We start from the raw sequence: 21915 nt of genomic DNA, 5'->3' as shown, positions 1-21915 counted from the left end.
TCAATCCCTCTCGCCCCTCTCTCTCTCTCTCTCTCTCTCTCTCTCTCTCAATCAATCTCGTCCTTTCTCTCTCTCTCTCTCTCTCTCTCTCTCTCTCTCTCTCTCTCTCTCTCTCTCTCTCTCTCTGTCTTTATCTCTCTGTCTCTCACTCTCTCTCTCTTTTTGTCTCTCCCTCCCTTTCTTCTCTCTGTCACTGTCCCTCTCTCTCTGTCTCTGTCACTGTCTCTATCTCTCCCCCCTCCCTCTCTCTCTCTCTCTCTCTCTCTCTCTCTCTCTCTCTCTCTCTCTCTCTCTCTCTCTCTCTCTCTCTATCCCTCTCTCTCTCTCTCTCCCCTGACAGCTGTTGCCTTGCAGCAGTGACATGTTGAATATGGTCTCTCTGTCCACCCTCGCCATTCCCCGCTTACCTGCATCAATCTGTCCATGAATACATACAAATATTACCATTATTAATCAATCAATCAATATATCTATCTATCCATCTATCTATCTATCTATCTATCTATCTGTCTATCTGTCCGTCCGTCCGTCCGTCCGTCCGTCCGTCCGTCCGTCCGTCCGTCCGTCCGTCCGTCCGTCCGTCCGTCCGTCCGTCCGTCCGTCCGTCCGTCCGTCCGTCCGTCCGTCCGTCTGTCTGTCTGTCTGTCTCTCTCTGTATTATCTATCTATCTTTCTATCTATCCCTCTATCATCTCTACTCTATAACGTCTTTGACAGCTGAGAGGAGGAAAATATGACCTTAAGTATCATGAGCAATGCTCTTATTTTGTGGGTCCCAAAGGACGGGATCCCTTACTGGTCCTGGGGACAGATGGCAACACACATTAACATGGATGCTGGCCTAGGGCAAGACGACGCTCTGACAATCCTTCATCCCAGCCGCCTGCACCCCTTGCATCCTAGGAGATCTCTTCGCCCTGATCACTGGAGTGGACCCAAAATAATTTTCACTCTCAGGGCCCTATCTTGCATCCGGCGCAAGTGACTTAGTCACTGGCGCATGTGTCGTTGCTAGTTTACAACTGGCGCAGAGCGTACTTTTCCCAACAGCGCCACTCGCCGGTAAATTAGGGATTGATCATGCGCCCTAAGGGGCGGTTCGGAGGAAGGAGGAGGCGTGTTCTGGCGCAAACTGTATTTTGCCGTCTCTGAATACCATTGCGCTACTGACCAGGAAATACCTGGTTTAAAGTCAGTGGCGCGTTGTTCAGATGCTATTTTAAGGGCGCATGCATATGCGCATGCGATGCATACGGATTGCTTGTGCACCTCGCGCATACACTTTGCTTCTCTCATCTACCTAGCCGCACATTCTTGGTAAATAATTGGGGAAGAACAGCTGATGCAGCGGTAATAAGTTGTACTTATTAAATTGTTACGTATTTTAGGAACACAAGCTGTATTTCCCTCACTTAACCAATAGGGGGTAGGACCAAATATATAAGCCGTAAATACTACACATAGCCACAAGGGAAAGCAGGACATTACTGAAGGCTGCAATAGATACTTTAGCCACAGAGGGCAGCATCACAGACCAGGCGAGGAAAACCGAGGATTACGTCACACCGGTTCCTCTCCAAGTCTTCCGGTCCTCGCTGAGTCCATAAAGAAGCCCACCTGGCCAGGAAAACATTAGAACTCTCCCGGCAGCGATTAGACATACGTGGGTTTGTGGCTAGGATCAGCTAGGAGAACACTGTCGCACGTGCTTAGAACACATTTTCAATCTCTCTTTACTTCAGAGCATCAGTTTACCATACCGAAAATACTTTATACAAATAAAGTCTCTTTAAAGCTATTCCTTTGGATTCGACCCCTCTTTCCATGAAGAACATTACAATTTGGTGACGGCCTGACGTTCTTGGGAAGTTCCGGACCGAGACCAGCGACCGCGGGGCCGTGCGGAAAGCAGTACAAGCTACTTACAGGCGCCACAAGAAAGGTAAACAGAACCTGTTGTCCATGACTAAACTCTGTATAGTTAGATTAGTAACATTAGGTGAATAGCTTGTACTGCCTTCGACTGGTTGCGGGGACGTTTAATCTCGGACTGGTTTAAATTCATACAGCCGGTTAGATAAACGGCCTAGAATACGCTAACAGATTGAAATTGAATAACGAGCTCACGGAGTAAAGAGCTAGGAGTGTGTTTTATATGGGTTTGTCGATAGACAGTATCCAATCCTGATTAGATCTAAATGTTTGTACCAACGTGGGAGACGTACAATCTGTGGTTTTAAGTGTTATTTATTTGGTGATAAGCTTCGAGTTCAACCGGGCCACCATAAGGTATATTTATTACCGACCATAAACTTCTAAACTCTTACGGTGGAGCGAGGAAAGGTCAGGTTTTTAACGTTCATCTAGCTTAGCTGCATATTAAACCGGAGGCTCGGCCGTCGTTTGCCAAGGAGTTCAAATCGAATTGATTCCTCACAGCCCGGTTCATGTAACATCTAATGTGCAATTTTGGTTAGTATAGAACGCAGCCGTAGAGGTAGACTTACGCAGTATAACCCATCTGCTATCAAGTGCCTCGCTAACCCGCCGTGGAGACTAACTTGCAGGAATCTCATACTTCTTATAGAGATCCAAAACTAGTTTGTTTCTGCAGCATTTTGGATGTACCACGTGGTGTACGATTTAAAGGGACAACGCGTCTTGGAAACGTGCGTTTCCTTTGTTCGTACCTCCACAGTCTTTGTAGTCAGAGCCCTTTTTGAAACAAACGCCATTGCTCAAGAGCAACAGGGGGCCTCAACTTAAGTGTTACATCCTCTCTCTCTCTCTTTCTCTCTCTCTCTCCCTCCCTCCCTCCCTGTCTCTCTCTCTCTCTCTCTCTCTCTCTCTCTCTCTCTCTCTCTCTCTCTCTCTCCTGCAAGTCAGTAGGGGATGAATGGTCAGTCTTTTGTTAAGACTGCATAACCTCTGACCTAAGCAAAAGCAGATCTCTCTCTCCCTCTCTCTCTCTCTCCCTCTCACTCACTCACTCACTCATCTCTCTCTCTCCTGCAAGTCGGTAGGGGATAAATGGTCAGTCTTTTGTTAAGACTGCATAACCTCTGACCTAAGCAAAAACAGATCTCTCTCTCCCTCTCTCTCTCCCTCCCCCTCTCTCTCTCTCTCCCACTCACTCACTCACTCACTCACTCACTCACTCACTCACTCACTCACTCACTCACTCACTCACTCACTCACTCTCTCTCATCTCTCTCTCTCCTACAAGTCAGTAGGGGATGAATGGTCAGTCTTTTGTTAAGACTGCATAACCTCTGACCTAAGCAAAAGCAGATCTCTCTCCCTCTCTCTCTCTCTCCCTCTCACTCACTCACTCACTCATCTCTCTCTCTCTCTCTCTCTCCTGCAAGTCGGTAGGGGATAAATGGTCAGTCTTTTGTTAAGACTGCATAACCTCTGACCTAAGCAAAAGCAGATCTCTCTCTCCCTCTCTCTCTCTCTCCCTCTCACTCACTCACTCACTCACTCACTCACTCACTCACTCACTCACTCACTCACTCATCTCTCTCTCTCCTGCAAGTCGGTAGGGGATAAATGGTCAGTCTTTTGTTAAGACTGCATAACCTCTGACCTAAGCAAAAGCAGATCTCTCTCTCTCTCGGCGCCGGGGCCATCTTGTGGCCTGGTTGCACAGTCCGGTAGGACTGGAACAACTCAAATAGTTGTAGTACTTTTTCACCCATACCCTAGAAAACCCCTTTGATAACCCCAACCCTTCTGTCTCTGTCTCTACTGATCCGGTCGTAAACTCCTTTGATAACCCCAACCCTTTTGTCTCCGTCTCTACAGATCCGGTCGTAAACTCCTTTGATAACCCCAACCCTTTTGTCTCTGTCTCTACAGATCGGGTCATAAACTCCTTTTGATAACCCCAACCCTTTTGTTCCTGTCTCTATAGATCCGGTCGTCAGACCCCCCCCTGTCCCCATCCTTTTGTCCCAATATCCCAAATCCTATCGTAAACTCACCCCCCCTCCCCACCCTTCTGTCCCTAACCACACCCTATCGTAAACCCCCTTCCCACTCTTTTCATCTCTCCGCAGGCCCTGGAGTAAACCCCCTTCACACCCTTTTTATCTCTCCGCAGGCCCTGGAGTAAACCCCCTTCCCACTCTTTTCGTCTCTCCGCAGGCCCTGGAGTAAACCCCCTTCACACCCTTTTTATCTCTCCGCAGGCCCTGGAGTAACCCCCCCCACCCCTTTTTAAAAAAAAAATGTCACTTCTCCACCTTAACTCCACCCTCTCCGCAGGTCCTGTTGCAGATCCCTGTCCCCATCCCATTGAATACTTGTTTATTGACGAGTACACTCACAGCACGACGTGCGAATAGTGTGTGCTTGGTAATTTAAGTGTTGGCTATAGGTAATAGGTTATCACAGCCTTTTGTCGTTCAGATAGAAATCAAGAAAAGTTTCTTTATCGATAAATAAGTTGTGAATCCCAAAAAACCCAAACACTCTTAGTACTTCGCAGCCCCTGTGCCGCGACCCCCACCCCCACCTAACCTCCCCCTGCAGGCCAACCCCGGTACCTGCCTCAACGCTCCCCCTGCTAACCAACACCGGCATCTACCTCTACGCCTACCCCTGCTGGTTTGCAGCGGCGCCTATCCAGTACCCTCAACGCCTCCCCCTGCTGGCCGAAACAACGCCTGCAGCACTCCTGCCGCAACACCAGACAGCGGCCCCCAACTGCTCACCCACGCCTAGCCCCAGCAGACGCGCCTTTCCAGACATCATGGCCTCGCTCAATGTGCTACCTTGCCTAACGGAAGCGAGACCTGACCCAGATACCCCGGCCCAGATGAGGGCGGCAGTAGCCAGGTATTTGGCGGCAAACGCCCTGAAGGACAAAGCGTTGTCCACTGAACAACAGAAAACATGGGCTATGCGAGAAGAAAAGTACAGAAAGGAGTGGGAACGAGTTGGAGTTTCGGCTGATGGCGTAAAGATCACCACCGGCCTTACAACAGCGGCCTGGGAATTCACCCTGAAGGAGAGCGAAAGGGCTGCGACGAGACGCGCAAACACGAAGAAGGTACGAGAAGCGGATTCAGTCGACTACAGGAAAAAGAGGGAAAGCTACACCTACGCCCTACTCAACGCCTACAATGCGGCAATAAACATGGAAGTCAGGAAGAGGGAAGGGCGACCAACCAACCTTTCCCACCAAGAGAAAACAGTGTTGAAAGGGCTGCCTGCAGCACCTCACGTCGAGGAGCGTGCGACCCCACTCACCCTAGACGGAGCGGACGTTGGGGACAAAGCGACGCCATGTGGAGAGGACACCAGTCTCCGCAACAACACCTACCCCAGCCTCGAAGAAAACCCGCCTTTCCCAAACAATACAAAGGCCCCACCACCATACGGCTGCTATGACCACCCGGCGCCTCGAGATTTATCTGCCCTCCAATTCCCAATGCTCCACATAGAGAAGGGGCCTGTGGATATCTCGTACAACGATCAACCCCCACCGTCGTTCGCAGGAGAATGTCTGGATTACGGTAGTGTTGAGTACGACTCGAAGAAGGGGCCAAAGGACGGGACCGACCGCGTGATAAAAGGGAGGAGCGGCCCGGGTGCAATAATTGGTCGAGAAGCGGACCACCCTCCGGGCGCAACGAACGTCGGCATGCCCCAACCCTGCCCAACCGAGCAGCAGCAGCTACAACTCAACCCCCAACCCTACTGGCCGCAACAGCAGTTCCTACCCGGCACCCAGCAGCAGCAGCAGTTTCAACCCGGCACCCAGCAGCAGCAGCAGCAGCAGCAACAGCAACAGCAGCAGCAGTTTCAACCCACCCAGCAGCAGCAGTTTCAACCCGGCACCCAGCAGCAGCAGCAGCAGCAGCAACAGCAACAGCAACAGCAGCAGCAGTTTCAACCCACCCAGCAGCAGCAGTTTCAACCCGGCACCCAGCAGCAGCAGCAGCAGCAGCAACAGCAGCAGCAACAGCAGCAGCAGCAGCAGCAGTTTCAACCCGGCACCCAGCAGCAGCAGCAACAGCAGCAGTTTCAACCCGGCACCCAGCAGCAGCAGCAGCAACAGCAGCAGCAGCAGCAGTTTCAACCCGGCACCCAGCAGCAGCAACAGCAGCAGTTTCAACCCGGCACCCAGCAGCAGGAGCAGCAGCAGCAGCAGCAGTTTCAACCCGGCACCCAGCAGCAGCAGCAACAGCAACAGCAGCAGCAGTTTCAACCCACCCAGCAGCAGCAGCAGCAGTTTCAACCCAGCACACAGCAGCAGCAGTTTCAACCCAGCGCACAGCAGCAGCAACAGCAGCAGCAGTTTCAACCCACCCAGCAGCAGCAGCAGCAGCAGCAGCAGCAACAGCAGCAGCAGCAGCAGCAGCAGCAGCAACAGCAGCAGCAGCAGCAGCAGTTTCAACCCAGCACACAGCAGCAGCAACAGCAGCAGCAGTTTCAACCCAGCATCCAGCAGCAACAGCAACAGCAGCAGCAGCAGCAGTTTCAACCCATCCAGCAGCAGCAACAACAGCAGCAGCAGCAGCCACAACTCAAACCCCAACCCTACTGGCCGCAGCAGCAGTTTCAACCCAGCACCCAAGAGCAGCAGCAGCAACAGCAGCAGCGGCCGCAGCAGCAGCCACAACTCAACCCCCAACCCTACTGGCCGCAGCAGCAGTTTCAACCCAGCATCCAGCAGCAACAGCAGTTTCAACCCAGCACCCAGCCGCAGCAGCAGCAGCAGCTACAACCCAGCATCCAGCAGCAGCAGCTACAACCCAGCACCCAACAGCAGCAGCTACAACCCAACCCCCAGCCCAACTCAACCCAGCCGCAGCAGCTACAACACAAACCCCAACCCGACTCAACCCAACTCTACGCTCCCCAACATCAGCTACAATACAATCCACAACTACCGCAACAGCAGGAAATACTACAACCCATCCAGCATCTACTAGGAGATCCAAACTGTCCCAACCAAGGATACATGGGGAACTCGAACTCCCTTAACATTCAAGGACAAGGACAAGACAACTGTGAAAACCCACAATACGTTCAAGAGAACCCCGTAAACAATGATCCAAGTACGGGGGCCATACAGAAGACGAACGGCACTCCCGCGGGAGCCACCTCGGGATCTAAGCAAGATCAACAAACATCAGCCTCCCAACCCGCAACCCGAGGCAGAAACCGCGCAACCAAGACGAATCGCCGCACTAGGAAGACCAAGACAAAGAATACCAGTCCGAACCGGTCGGACGACGAATGCTCAGACGAAGAGGACACCGACCTGATGGCACCCCTGATGACGGACGCATGGGACAGGAAAATATTTTCCTGTTGGGGACACCGAGAAAGGCACGTCCTGGCCCGCCGTTTGCCTTCGATCACGGCGGGAGCTCCGGCCTGGATCAGGACGTTCGAGGAGGAGACGTCAGGTGATGTCCTGGCCATAGGAGATGTAAGGGCCATCCTCGGAAAAGCCCATGGTTCCGACAAAACAATAGAACTGGAAAGAATGACCCATACTACTCATGTGCCAGACAAAGCACCCTTCGACATATACCGAAATGCCTTCTGGGATAACCTCAAACGACAATACCCACCAGACCTCAGTGCAGTGGGAATCCAAGGCCTGGCCATCAAACCAGAAGAAACCATCCATGATTACGTAAGAAGAGCCGAAATCCTATGGGCAGACAAAAATGACTGCAGCCCGTACGAAAGCAGCCTGGCAAACAACACCTTCCGAAAGGCGGTCTTGAGTGGGCTACCGCCCGAGGCCCAGACTGGACTGGAGACGGTGGTTGGACTGTGCGTCAAACCAAAGGCAGAGTGGATGGAACACCTCATTCACCACCTCAATCTAAGCAAAAAGAAGCAAGCAAAGAAAGACCACGACGGAGGTTTTAGGGAAATATTCAAACAGATGTGCAGGGTGAACATAGAAAAAGACATGGAGATGACCCGGCAGCTCAAGAAAGCCGAAGAAGACCAGGATTACGAGAACATGATGTCCCTAATGTCCGAAGCAGTCCCTCAGGTGACCCCACTTCCAGAGTGGCTACGACAGGGCAACGAACCCACCGCATACGCTGCATACGTGGCCGACGCCATGCAACAATCAGGTCAACAAAGACAGAACCAGCCGCACAGAGGAGGAGGAGCCGGAAGAGGAAGAGACAGGCCAATGCGTCAATCTCCATGCATGCATTGCAACCAAATGGGACACTGGATTAGAAACTGCCCCAAGTACCACTCCGACAGGGCCCAATCTAGGTTCCCGTCACAACAGCAATATCAGAATACTGAACCCACGGCTCGGCCCAGAGCGGGCAACTCCATGTTAGCCATACAATAGGGCTGCCCAGAGGACGAGCAGGCGAGAAAGGAACTGGGTCTCGGACAACCTACTGTGGAAGCATACGTAGGTGGACACAGATGCACGTTTCTAGTGGACTCGGGAGCATCCGTATAAACTATCGGAAGACTCGCGGGAAAAACACCCCCACTCTCTCGCCGCTCTCTAAAAACCATGGGATTCTCTGGGAAATCCATGGAACAACCGTTCACAACCCCACTCGACTTCGACATACTAGAACAGAAAGGAAGTCATTCATTCCTATACGCCCCAAAATGCCCCATCAATCTATTAGGAAGGGACCTAATGGGTTCCCTACAAATCACTCTTGCCTGCAACTTGGGAGGCATCACCCTGTACCACCCCGCCAAACCCGCACCAGATGAAGCACACATGTTCATGCTAATAGATGACCCAAAGCCAGAAGCTCACGAAGATACCACCATCTACTGGCAGGAACTGATGGGAACAGCACAGACAACTCCAGGACTGGAAAGCACATATCGAGAGTGGGAAATGTGGATCCAAGAAATCGGAGAATACAATGAACTGTTTGACCCATTACACTGCACGCTCAACATCACACACGAGCAGGACCTGACCTACGATGAACCATGGTACAACCAGAAAGATGGACAGCTGGAGGACCTACGATGTGGAGATATATACCTGGGACCCGAAGGAGTGGCGGCAGGAGTCGACCTCACAGAAGAACAACTATCCTGGTTCCAGCTGGAACCAGAGAGTGTCCCTCATGTCTCCCTCTTGGTCAGCGCAGACCACCAACCCAAACAACTCGGACCAATGGTAAAAAGAGCACAAGAGGTCCGTGAATGGCAACCCACAGACAACCAATATCTACACAGAAGCCCAAATGCAGAATTCTGGAGAATATCCTCACGTACCACGAACAAGGCAATCGGCCGAAGAGTGGACGGACATCGGATGGTGATCGACAACACCACCATAGCCCCCCCGGAGAAGGTCCCTAACCCATACGTGGCCCTAAATCCAATAAGCTCTGAACATCAATGGTTCACGGTGGTGGATCTCGCCAATGCATTCTTCTGCATCCCTTTGGCCACTGAGTCAAGACAATTCTTCGCTTTCACATATATAAATCAACAATACACGTACAGAAGGATGCCACAAGGTTTCCGAAGCACCCCCACCAACACCTGCCTCAAGGAGGACCTTGCAGGCCTGGATCTCCCTTCAGGCACGGTCCTGATACAATACGTGGACAACCTCCTCGTGGCAGCTGAAACAAAGGAAGCTTGCCTACAGGCAACTGAAAACTTGCTGCAAACAATAGCACAAAAAGGATACAAACTCAAGAAAACAAAACTGCAAATGGTGAAACAAGAGATTACTTTCTTGGGGAAAGTAATAGGAGGGAATAGAAGAGAGATCGGCAAAAGTCACAGAAGCGCGATCAAAACCTATCCAAAGCCAATCACAGTCCGACAAATGCTAGCATTCCTAGGACTGACAGGATATAGCCGGACCTACATCCCTGATTACACCGGCGAAACAACTATACTGCGACAACTCATCACCAAAGCAGGACACAGAAATCTAAAAGCCCCCTTGGAATGGACCCCTGAAGCAGAAGAAGCATTCAACAGGCTAAAACAAAGCATGTATAGTGCCGCGGCCCTGGCCGCCCCGGACTACAAAGAACCCTTTCACCTGGATGTGTCAGTAAAAGACTGTGTGGTCAACGGAATCCTATGGCAGAAACAACGAGGACAACGGAATGTCCTAACTTACCACAGCTCTGCCCTGGAACCACCAGAAAAAGGACTCCCCGAGTGTGGAAAAGCTATATGCGCCATCGCCAAAAGCCTGGACAAGACGGCCTACATAGTAATGACACACCCAGTTGTGGTCCACACTATCCACGGGGTAAAAGCAGACCCAACGATGGAGACCTCACACATGCTCAGAAGAAATAAAGAAGGCAGTGAAGATTCGACCAGGACTGAGAGCGGAACCCCTACAGCCAGTAGACATGACCTTGTACACCGATGGATGCTGCTACAGAGCCGCCAATGGAGAAAACCTGGCCTCATGGGCTGTAGTGGAACAGACCAAACAAGGAATATGCAGCACTCTGGCTAGTGGCATATTAGAACAGCCCGCTTCAGCACAAAGAGCCGAACTATATGCTATGTGTGAAGCTCTACGGATAGCCAAGGGGCGAACGCTAAATCTCTACACCGATTCCAATTACGCATACGAACTAGCCCACCTAAACGGACAACAAATGATCAACAGACAGATGATCACCAGTGCAAATACCAAAGCAAAACACACAGACCTAATCCTGCTGTTAGCCAAAACAGCCCAACTACCTCGAGAAGTAGCCATCATGCACTGCCGAGGACATCAGAAAACAAAAACAATGGAGGCAAGAGGAAACCACGCAGCGGATGAAGCAGCTAAGAAAGCAGGCGGATACGTCCCAGTAGAACATCTAAAAGAAGGAGGATACACCCCGGTGGTACACCAGATGATGGTCAACGAAGAAACAGCCCTGGACCCAGATGAACAGATGGTCAAAGAAATGCAAGGAGGAGCAGGACCTTATGAGAAATCGGCGTGGAGAGGAAAAGGGGCCAGACAGAGCCCGGATGGAATATACTACTCCACCACTGGAAAGCCGGTTGTCTCCTCCAAGGCCCTGCTGTTCCTCCTAATGAAAGAACATGGATTGGCACACGAAGGAAAGACCAAGACCCGGGAAAGGATTGAAAGATACTGGTGGCATCCAGCTCTCAAAGCTGTGTGCGACCATTATGTCCAGGACTGTCAAACGTGCCAAGCCTGTAACCAAAGGCGGGGATTCAAGATAACCAAAGGACAATTCCCCGTGCCCCAGCTCCCATTTCAAGAAATTTACATTGATTTCACAGATATGGGACAAGAGAACAGAGTTGACGGAAAACGGTTTATGTTAGTAGCCGTCGATAGGTTCACTAGATGGGTAGAAGCAATTCCGGTTAAAAAAGAGGACGGGAAAACAGTCATCAAATGGTTAACACAGGAACTCATTCCCCGCTGGGGATACCCAAAGCTTATCTGCTCAGATAATGGTACCCACTTCGCCAACGCCCACCTTCAAGAGGTGGAAACATACATAGGACTCAAACATAGATTCGGCTCAGTATATCACCCCCAATCGCAAGGCCTGGTGGAACGAGCAAACCAGACAATCAAAAATCAATTAACAAAAATACTCAGAAGCAACAGACTGGAGAAATCTAGGGAGGAGGCAGAAACTCGAACCTTAGGACGCATGCAGGTGAATCAGCTGACAGGGAAAGTTAAAGAAAAGACAGCAGGGAAGAAGATGACCTGGATAACAGCTCTGCCATTGGCATTAATGGCCATAAGATCTTCTCCTTCTAACACCACCCTTCTCAGCCCCCATGAATTAGTCACAGGACGTCCCATGCAAGGACCATACAGCCCACCATCCAAAGGACCCCCATCTGACAGGTTTGATGAAGTAATGCAGGAGTACCTGCAAGCACTAACTCAAGCTTCTTTAAAGTTGTATTCCCAGATCACAGACCAGAAGCCGTCCGATCCAGAGGATCCTTCACCGACGTCGGTGACACCTGGCGAGTGGATCTGGGTGAAAAAACGCCATCGAAAGACCCTAGAAGACCGGTGGGAGGGGCCATACAAGGTACTCTTGGCCACACCCTTTTCTGTTTCTGTAGAGGACCGACGCGGGGCCCAGTGGCACCACCTGAGCCGGTGCCGCAAAGCAGATACTCCTGGCAGATCGTTGACTGAGACCCTGACCGACCTAGCTGCACTCCAAGCCAAGGACAAACACTCGATGGGCCACAGCGTGCCCTTGGGAAAGTACCTGGTAGGATTCCATCTGGTAGTCCTGTTCCAAGAAGGAGCGGGAGACAACATCGCCAGGTACCCACCGCCTAAACCAACAACAACAGGTCAGGTCTCGTTAAGGTACTGTCGAGGGATAGAAAGTATCTTTGAGCTGAATTTTTGTGATACGCTGCCCTGTGGGACCAGGAAGGACCGGGTCTACCAGGCAGAAAAGTACATGTGCGTAAGCACCAGACGAGACGGTAGCTACATGAGAGATTATTCCTGCGAGGCGTGGTTTCAGACATCGTGGCTTACCCATCCTGGGTACAAGGAGGGCTATTATCCCCTGAGGTCCAACTACAAGGAAATCCAAAAGGGAATCTCCCTTACCAGAAGATTATATGGCTATAAGGAAGTCTGGAGCAATAATGGTCTAGCAGTCAAGGGAGAGTCAATATTCATAAAGTTAAGGGCAGATTTACTCATTCCCGAAAACAGATCTCATAAGACAGACAAAGGCCTGGTTTTTCTAACGTTAAGGGCGGATACTTATGGGGAGGACCTAAAAGTAGTTATCCATCTATCAAGAGTTGCATGCGGGCCCAATAAATTTCCATCTAGAGGGACGTATGATTCCTTAGCGCCACATCTCTCACCACCCCCGGTAGTGCACCCAAATGGAGGGACGCACGAAGAATATTGGGAGGTGAAGACGGGTGAGCTTGATCAGAATATGTGGTTAAAATGGATGAACTACACGGCCCAGGCCCAGGGCAAGACCAACTGCATTATCTGTGCCGCCGGCCGCCCCTCCTTGACCACAGCCCCCGCTAGAATCACCCCGCATAATTCACCGCAAGGTTTTGTTTGTCTATTAGAATTGTTCGTGGACGGCCACATCCCAGAATGCTCAATTGCAATAAAATCCAAACTAAATAACATGTATCCACAGACCCCGATTAGATCTATACCCCCAAGATTTGAAGTTAATTTAACTCCGGACTATCATTGTATCACAGGAAGGGGAACAGGGAGAAATGTGGGATCATTTCCTCTTGACTCTTGTAACACCACCAGAGAGATAAAATTGTTGTCCAATATGACCCGTGCCCGTAGTGATATATGGTGGTTCTGTGGAGGTCAAATCCTCAGGGGAGTTCTCCCCTTTAATTTCTCAGGAACATGCGCAATCATACAGTTAATAATGCCCATCTACATTTTACCCGATAGCAAGACTGTGATGGATCTCACATTATCCAGCAGCAGTGGTCTCCCGGATTTGACCCGTCGGAAACGAGAGTATGCACCAGTCCCGGGAAGTTTTGATAAAAACATATACATAGACGCAATAGGAGTACCCCGAGGGGTCCCCAACGAACATAAAGCCCGGAATCAGATAGTGGCAGGATTTGAATCAGTTCTATTTTGGTGGTCTACAATTAATAAAAATGTTGACTGGATAAATTACATATACTATAATCAACAACGGTTTGTTAATTTTACAGAAGAGGCAGTCAAAGGACTGTCCGAACAATTGGATGCCACCTCCCGGATGACCTATCAGAATAGGCTAGCTTTAGATATGTTATTAGCAGAACGAGGAGGGGTGTGCGGGATGATAGGGACAACATGTTGTACATTTATCCCCAATAACACAGCACCAGATGGGTCCGTGGCCAGGGCATTGGCTGGACTGCAATCCCTCAAGTTGGAGTTGGCCGAGAACTCCGGTATTGGTGACCCAATAGCTGGATGGATGGAGAACCTGTTTGGTAGGTGGAGAGGTATGATCAAGTCAGTACTCATCGCGGGAATAATGGCAGTAGCCGTGTTAATTGTTGTCAGCTGCTGTTGTATTCCCTGCGCACGAGGGCTACTGAATCGGCTGATCACCACAGCAGTGGGCGCTACAGAAGTGCCAGGCGACATTCATGCTTACGTAGGAATCAGATATAATCAGTTGAACTTGAATGAGATACCACCTGAGGAACCCGAACCTATCCAGTTACAATATATAGAATAAAATGCCACCATTTGTAGCACCTGTGTCTAAGATAATCAATATCCTGGATTTACTTGAATAATTAATTATTGAACCATCAAGACGAGTTGTGTTTGTTATAATGTAGTATTGTTTGGTTGCGAGTACAACTCGTTATTTCTGAATCGCTGCATTGATAATGGTACTGTTGATCTTCCTTGAGACGATTGTTTTACAGGCCACCTGTTGCTGACACGGCGACGGCGGAAAACCTGTTTGGAGGCTCCCATGATGTAGGAGTAACCTCTCTGAGATGAGCCCTTGACAAGGAGGGACGAGTCTTGGGTTCATGAATTACAGACCCGACGGCGACAGAAAAAACAATGACTACAATAATAACATCGCCCAAAACCACCCACATGAACCGGCGCACCAATACACGAAGATCACCTGAAACCCCCAAATCCATGCCCAAACCACCCACATGAACCGGCGCACCAATACACGAAGATCACCTAAACCCCCCAAATCCATGCTAGCCTATCAATCATTTTGAAATTTTAAAATTGTATTATGACCACCAATTTTTACGTTACTTTTGCACCTGTTGAATATTTTATGACCTTGTTGCACATAACCAAAAGTATTAGCTCAGGATTTCTATGGATAGGGTTAGGGTTAGGGTCAGGGTTAGGGTCAGGGTTAGGGTTAGGGTTAGGTTAGGGTCAGGTCAAATAATGACCTGTATTTCCAATAAGACCCACAAGGTGAATGCCGTCTCAGTATTATGGGGACGCGTAGTGGTTTTTCTCTCTTCAAGAGTTGTTTCCACTCCGGTTGATGGTGTTGATGATTGATCCTACTTTGACTATGTTTTCGGTGTGGTAAATGGTGTTTATGATTTAAAATATTATTGTATGGTCATCTAAGATGACCAAGGAGGGACTGTTACGTATTTTAGGAACACAAGCTGTATTTCCCTCACTTAACCAATAGGGGGTAGGACCAAATATATAAGCCGTAAATACTACACATAGCCACAAGGGAAAGCAGGACATTACTGAAGGCTGCAATAGATACTTTAGCCACAGAGGGCAGCATCACAGACCAGGCGAGGAAAACCGAGGATTACGTCACACCGGTTCCTCTCCAAGTCTTCCGGTCCTCGCTGAGTCCATAAAGAAGCCCACCTGGCCATGAAAACATTAGAACTCTCCCGGCAGCGATTAGACATACGTGGGTTTGTGGCTAGGATCAGCTAGGAGAACACTCTCGCACGTGCTTAGAACACATCTTCAATCTCTCTTTACTTCAGAGCATCAGTTTACCATACCGAAAATACTTTATACAAATAAAGTCTCTTTAAAGCTATTCCTTTGGATTCGACCCCTCTTTCCATGAAGAACATTGCAAAATCAATGCATCTGCAAACACCGTACAGCAAACACATATTTTCTTGACACAGACATTGTGTAGGCCTACATGCCCATAACTTTTAGGATTGATGAGTAGGCCTATTTGATCGTGAAAAACATTGTTTTACCGCGAGTGAGTGTTAAAAAGAATGAATGAATGCGGGCGCGCGTGTGTGCTCTGTTTAAACACACGCAAACTAAACACTCATCATCATCTCATCTTCGTCTGCTTATCCGGGGTCGGGTCACGGGGGGAGCAGCTCAAGCAGGGGGCCCCAGACTTCCCTTTCCCGGGCCACATTGACCAGCTCTGACGGGGGGATCCCGAGGCGTTCCCAGGCCAGTGTTGAGATATAATCTCTCCACCTAGTCCTGGGTCTTCCCCGAGGTCTCCTCCCCACTGGACGTGCCTGAAACACCTCCCAAGGAAGGCGCCCAGTGGGCATCGTTACCAGATGCCCGAAGCACCTCAGCTGACTCCTTTCTAAGTAAGGAGCAGCGGCTCTAATCCGAGTTCCTCCCGGATGGCTGCACCCTATCCCTAAGGGAGACGCCAGCCACCCTTCTGAGAAAACTCATCTTCGAGGCTTGTACCCGCGATCTCGTCCTTTCGGTCATCACCCAACCCTCATGACCATAGGTGAGGATAGGAAGGAAGATCGACCGGTAGATCGAGAGCTTTGCCTTGCGGCTCAGCTCTCTTTTCGTAACAACGGTGCGGTAAAGCGAACGCAATACCGCCCCCGCTGCTCCGATTCTCCGGCCAATCTCACGCTCCATAGTTCCCTCACTCGCGAACAAGACCCCGAGGTACTTGAACTCCTTCACTTGGGCAAACTAAACACGTAACGCATAATACAATCAATGGCAATGTCTATTACCGCGGGCCACATGCATATTAGGATAGCATACAATACTGATAAGAAACAATGTTTATAATGTATTGCGTGTATCATTAAATAGAACCACAGTTACCGCATATCATATGTTATATAGCCTATCATACGTTTTCTTTGCCGAAATTTATTTGAGGACTCAGTATTTCTGAAGTTCTGGAAGAAAACCCCTTATTCCATGTGTGAATTAGGCCATATTATTTGGCAATAAACTAAGCCATTTGCAGTTTGAAATTCATGTGCATCTGTCTCATCGGAGACTGCAGACACGCTGTCAAAATATCAACTCGTCCGATTCAAATGCGCTCATGGCTCTTAAAGGGGATGGGAGCTGGCACTCTCATTGGTTTGTTGCACGTTACGCCCAAACCACACCTACGGGTAATTAGGCTGCTTCAGACCAACCCGTTTGACACTTGCGCCGCGGCGCAAGCGTCATTTATCCGCCTGTAAAATAGCGATGGCGCCGTAGAACCGCCCACAAAGTACTTGCGCTTTGCGCTTCCCACTTGCGTTTCAGACCGTTAAAATAGGGCCCTCAGTGTTACCATAGTGCTTTTATTTTGAAAGGTACCAACTGTTTTCCACAACGTGAGAAAGCGTGACTTCTTTACCCAGAATGCGCAGCAGAAAACAGGCATATACCATTTACATTTCTTCTTTTCATTTTCTATAATATTTAATTTGTAATCTATTTATGCTTCCTTGTTACAGTTTTACTCAGTCGCTTTGGTACATTTCTCAGATCAGAATTGAAATTCTCAAAACTACCTGTTCAATCTTCACATCATTGTGTCACTTGTGCACATCAAAAAAGCAGTTTCTCATTTCTTTAGACAAGTTGCAAATGCTTTGGTACATTCATGCAAATTATTATGTACAATTCTCTGCTCTTTCCTACATTATCAATTGCTTATGTCATGTTGATAAAAATGTATTGTAATGGGTCTCTATTGAATAGTTTCAGCCCCACAACATTTAGGCATTAGTTCATTGCATAAGTCTTTGCATGCAAAATGGTTGAACAAGTTGTCATAATATGTCAAGCATATTTCTATACATTTTCAGTAGATTTCTAAATCTGTCCTGAATTGGTAACTTGCTACCAGGTGATTCTTGACTTTCTCTAAAGAAGGGAAATGTGTGAAGTGTTCATCAACCAACGATCAACCAGTTTACTGAAATAGCTCAAAGGTGCATCTCCTGAACCATGAACTGGCAAGTATATATATATAACTGCAGCACAACACAATGTTACATTGACTGACAATGGAAGGACAAGGAATTGGACAGGGTCAACAGCCAGAGAGAAGAAGACTGAGGCTGCGAATGAGAATGAGAATTTGTGGCCCAACAAACAGGAACGTCAGGAGGTGTAGGATGGCTGCACTGTAATTCCTACAATAATGCATGTACAGTTTACCCTAAGGAGATTTTCCTATGTTCACATTTCTAGCAATGACATGGTCTGTCAACAAATGACAGTACAAACAGTCAGCGTGAATGTGAATCTTGTCCAGTCTCTTGCAATCAACCTCCCACATACACTAAGGTGTAACTTACAATTTCCAATAATTGTCTTCAAAACATTAGCCATAGTTTACATCAGAACATCCCTCCAGAGTACACTGTTATATTGACAACATGACTAAGCAATTTGACTGTCTTATCCATACACAATGACACAAGGACTTGTCATTGTGATGGCACTGACATGTTCATTGACACAGATATTTACTTTTGAGAAATGAACTAAGGATTTTGAGCAAGAGACTGGCTTTTGCATGAAATCCATGGTGTTTTGCTATTTGCACGAATTGTTTTGAGGAATGCGCTTACTGTTCTGCAAATTTCAATTCTGATCTGAGAAATGTACCAAAGCGATTGAGAAAAACTGTAATTGCTCTTTGTTTTCTCCTACACATATCTGGAGCCCAAGGCCAACATGAAGGGCAGTTTAAAGTGTGTTGGTGTGTGTGTGTGTGTGTGTGTGTGTGTGTGTGTGTGTGTGTGTGTGTGTGTGTGTGTGTGTGTGTGTGTGTGTGTGTGTGTGTGTGTGTGTGTGTGTGTGTGTGTGCTGGTGTGTGTTTGAATGCTTTGTATGTATGTTCGTATGTATATGCCTCCAGGTGATAATTCATAGCAATGAGCAATGAACATGGTCTATATATATATATATATATATATATATATATATATATATATATATATATATATATATATATATATATAATCAATTTCTAGGTACAATGCCACATTTTCAGTTGACTCTATGAATAATAAATAGAAGTATAAAAATAAGGTTAATATACATATCATTCTAAAGTTCTAACGTTCATAGAAAATATAAAGGCTGCACAAATCTTATCTTCACTGTGGGTGTTTATTAACCCTGTAGGCTATTTTTGAAGCAATTCAATAAAGAAAGTGCAAGGTCACTGTAATCCCGGGCCCCTTCCCTCATGCTATTCAACATGGGGGTGTTGAACCGGGGAAGGCTGACAAGAGCTGTATTAACTGTAGACACCTCCACAGGACAATGCAACAATAGAGAGCGGACCACCCACTCCAGCCCACGCCATTGGACACAAAGAGTGTGAGGGCCCACGTTAACCTCCTCAACCCACTTCCTCTCCTTCCAAAATATTACCTGTTCATTTCCCCCCGAAGGGCTGAAGGCCCCGGTACGATTGTGTGTAGCTGAGGCGGGTCAGAGAAGGACGCCTCCGGACCTGTGAAGCTTTTGACCCGCCAGGGGTATTTGAGGCCAGATGAAGGAGCGAGAAAAAACAACACACTCTGAATGGCTATAAAAGGAAACAGGAAGTCAGATACAATAGAGGAGACCTTTGATCCACCATGAAGACTTCTCCCCTGGGTGCAGAACTATTAATGTGAAAGTAAATCTGCCCATAGCACATTTGTTAAAACAAATAATGGGCCTAAAATTAGTACACAATGGCAGGCAGACAGGCAACACTTGCACCAAGCCGTGCTCAGGAAGAGAGCGAGAGGTAATTGTGCAGACATGAGTGATTTGTTCGGAGAAAGAAAGGGGACTCTGAGGGAGTGTCGGGCGGTCGGCGTCAGGATTAAGACTCTTGGATTGTAGCATGGTGCCGTGTATCTGAAGAGAGCCTGTGGAAGGCTGGTGTTCTTGCTGTGTCAGTCAATCCAGTGCTGCTGAACGTGTCAAGTTATTTTCGTATCCAGGGGTGCATGTGTTTCTGAAGGAATGGGTCTCTGAGTTTAAGGCTATTTTTATGAGAGAGATCACTGGCTTTGGTTCTAGCTCCTCAGAGTTTGGCCACGGGCATACAGGCCCTGACACGGCAGTGGTATTACATGGAGGCTTACGAAACCCCACCCAAAAACCAACAAGGAAGGTAGTGCTGTTTGCGTTGCCTTCTCTGTTTCTTTGTTGGTGTTTGGGAACTAGGGTGGAGGAACGCAGCGATGGAGCCATCGAAACTGGTCTCCCTGGAGGTCAATAGCCAGGCCGGGCTCTGCCCGTGTCCTGACTTTATGGAGTGTTCATTTCGTTGGTCGGGACCCTGCAACAACTTACCGTTTTTTTGCAGCAGGTGAGAGAGAGAGAGACAGAGAGAGAGAGAGAGATGGTGCCGCAAACACAGTAGTGGGGAGAAAAAAAATTATGATACACAAGGTGTGGCAAACCTCAGGGCTTTGCAGCAAGACGGTTGAGTTGAAATGACAAAAGAGGACGACAACAGCGTAACGCCTTGAGCGCCGGTTCTGAAAGAAGATCAATGCCGGTTCTGAAAGATCAAAACGACTACAGCCTCAGATGTCTCATTCAGAAGAGCTCTGATATTTACCCCCATAAGCCCTGCGAGATAGAGAGAAAAGCCTGCTCCTGTTCCCATTGTTGTACAGCTGAGGGTTAGGCAATTCGACAATCCGCAACATGCCAACATTTTGTGTTGTGTATTCTCTGATGTCGTCAGTCAACACAATCAGACACAAACGATGGTGTAAGAAGGCGTGTTAAGGGGGAGAGGACTGCAGAAATAGATTGACAATACTTCTTCTAATAACCAAAAATAGGTAGCCCTTCCCGTCACATATGTTGACCATCCTGAGGCATTAATGTTTGCCCCAGGTTAGCTGTGTACAATACTAGGGAGTAGGAAGTTTGAAAATTCCTCATTTTGGGTGATTCAATATTCTAGGCAGCCCCAATGGAACAAACTCTTGTCCCCGATCAAAAAAACGGTTCAAGTAAAGCCCTGAGATAGGATGGATGAAACGGCTACTCATTGAAAATCAGTGGGTGCTCTGCACAACTCCAACCCTCTTGTCAAACCACTATGCTAGAACGCAAACATCAGATTGTCCAACATAAGTTGCATTTCCGAATTTGAACTCCTCCCTGCATCTCTGGACTAATGCAGCATTGAGTTGGAGCAACAGTCTGAGCTGCCACAAGTAGCCCTTCGTTGACCCACCCCCTCCTGCTCCTTTGGAAATTGGAAATGAGGGGGAAGATTTCCTGGGAGAGGCCGCTCTGCCTGGGGTGGGGCCGGGGGGGGTCCTTTTCACATGGCAGCCCTGTTCAGCTGAAATGACCGCTAATCTCATGCCTATCCCCCCTGACAGGGAGCAGGATCCTGTGGGGCTCCCAGATGGAGTCCTCCCTTTTGCTTCCCAGGGATTTCTGGGTTTCGTCCTTCCTTCTTCTCTCCTCCTCCGCCTCACCTCCTTTCCTCCTCCTCCTCCTCTCCTCCTACTCCTCCACCTCCTCCTCCTCCTCTCCTCCTTCTCCTCCTCACCCCCTATCCTTCTCCTCCTCCTCTCCTCCTAATCCTCCACCTCCTCCTCCTCTCCTCCTTCTCCTCCTCTTCCCCTATCCTCCTCCTCCTCCTCTCCTCCTCTCCTCCTACTCCTCCACCTTCTCCTCCTCCTCTCCTCCTTCTGCTCCTCTCCCCCTATCCCCCCCCCTATCTCCTCCTCCTCCTCCTCCTCCTCCTCCTCCTCCTCCTCCTCCTCCTCCTCCTCTTGTTTCAGTGACCTGTGGTTTGATGGACTCTTGGTTTAATAACCAGGACAGCTAATATTCTTTTTCATTAGGACTTGTGGTAGTTTGGATTGGATTTGGGTTCAGCTGTTGTTGGGCCCAGATGTACCTCTCTGTTCTCATTGACGTGCCAGAAGGGATAACATTTGCATTGACTTCACCCATTAACCCTTTTTGGAAGTCATTTTTATAAGCTTCTGTTTCTTTATTTGACTTTTACTTGCTCCTTTATGGGTTGCAAATCCCTGGGAAATTCAGAAATTTGGCTCATAATAAACATACATATTCAACTTGTTTTGTGAGGCTGGTTGCATTTGTACTGTCATGGCTAGTTTAACCCAAACTCTGACTTTGCCATTTTAAAATGTACATTGTTCCAACCCAACTGT

This window comes from Gadus morhua, chromosome 4, assembly GCF_902167405.1.
Source record: "Gadus morhua chromosome 4, gadMor3.0, whole genome shotgun sequence".
Lineage (NCBI taxonomy): Eukaryota > Metazoa > Chordata > Actinopteri > Gadiformes > Gadidae > Gadus > Gadus morhua.
This window is presented reverse-complemented; position numbering follows the sequence as displayed.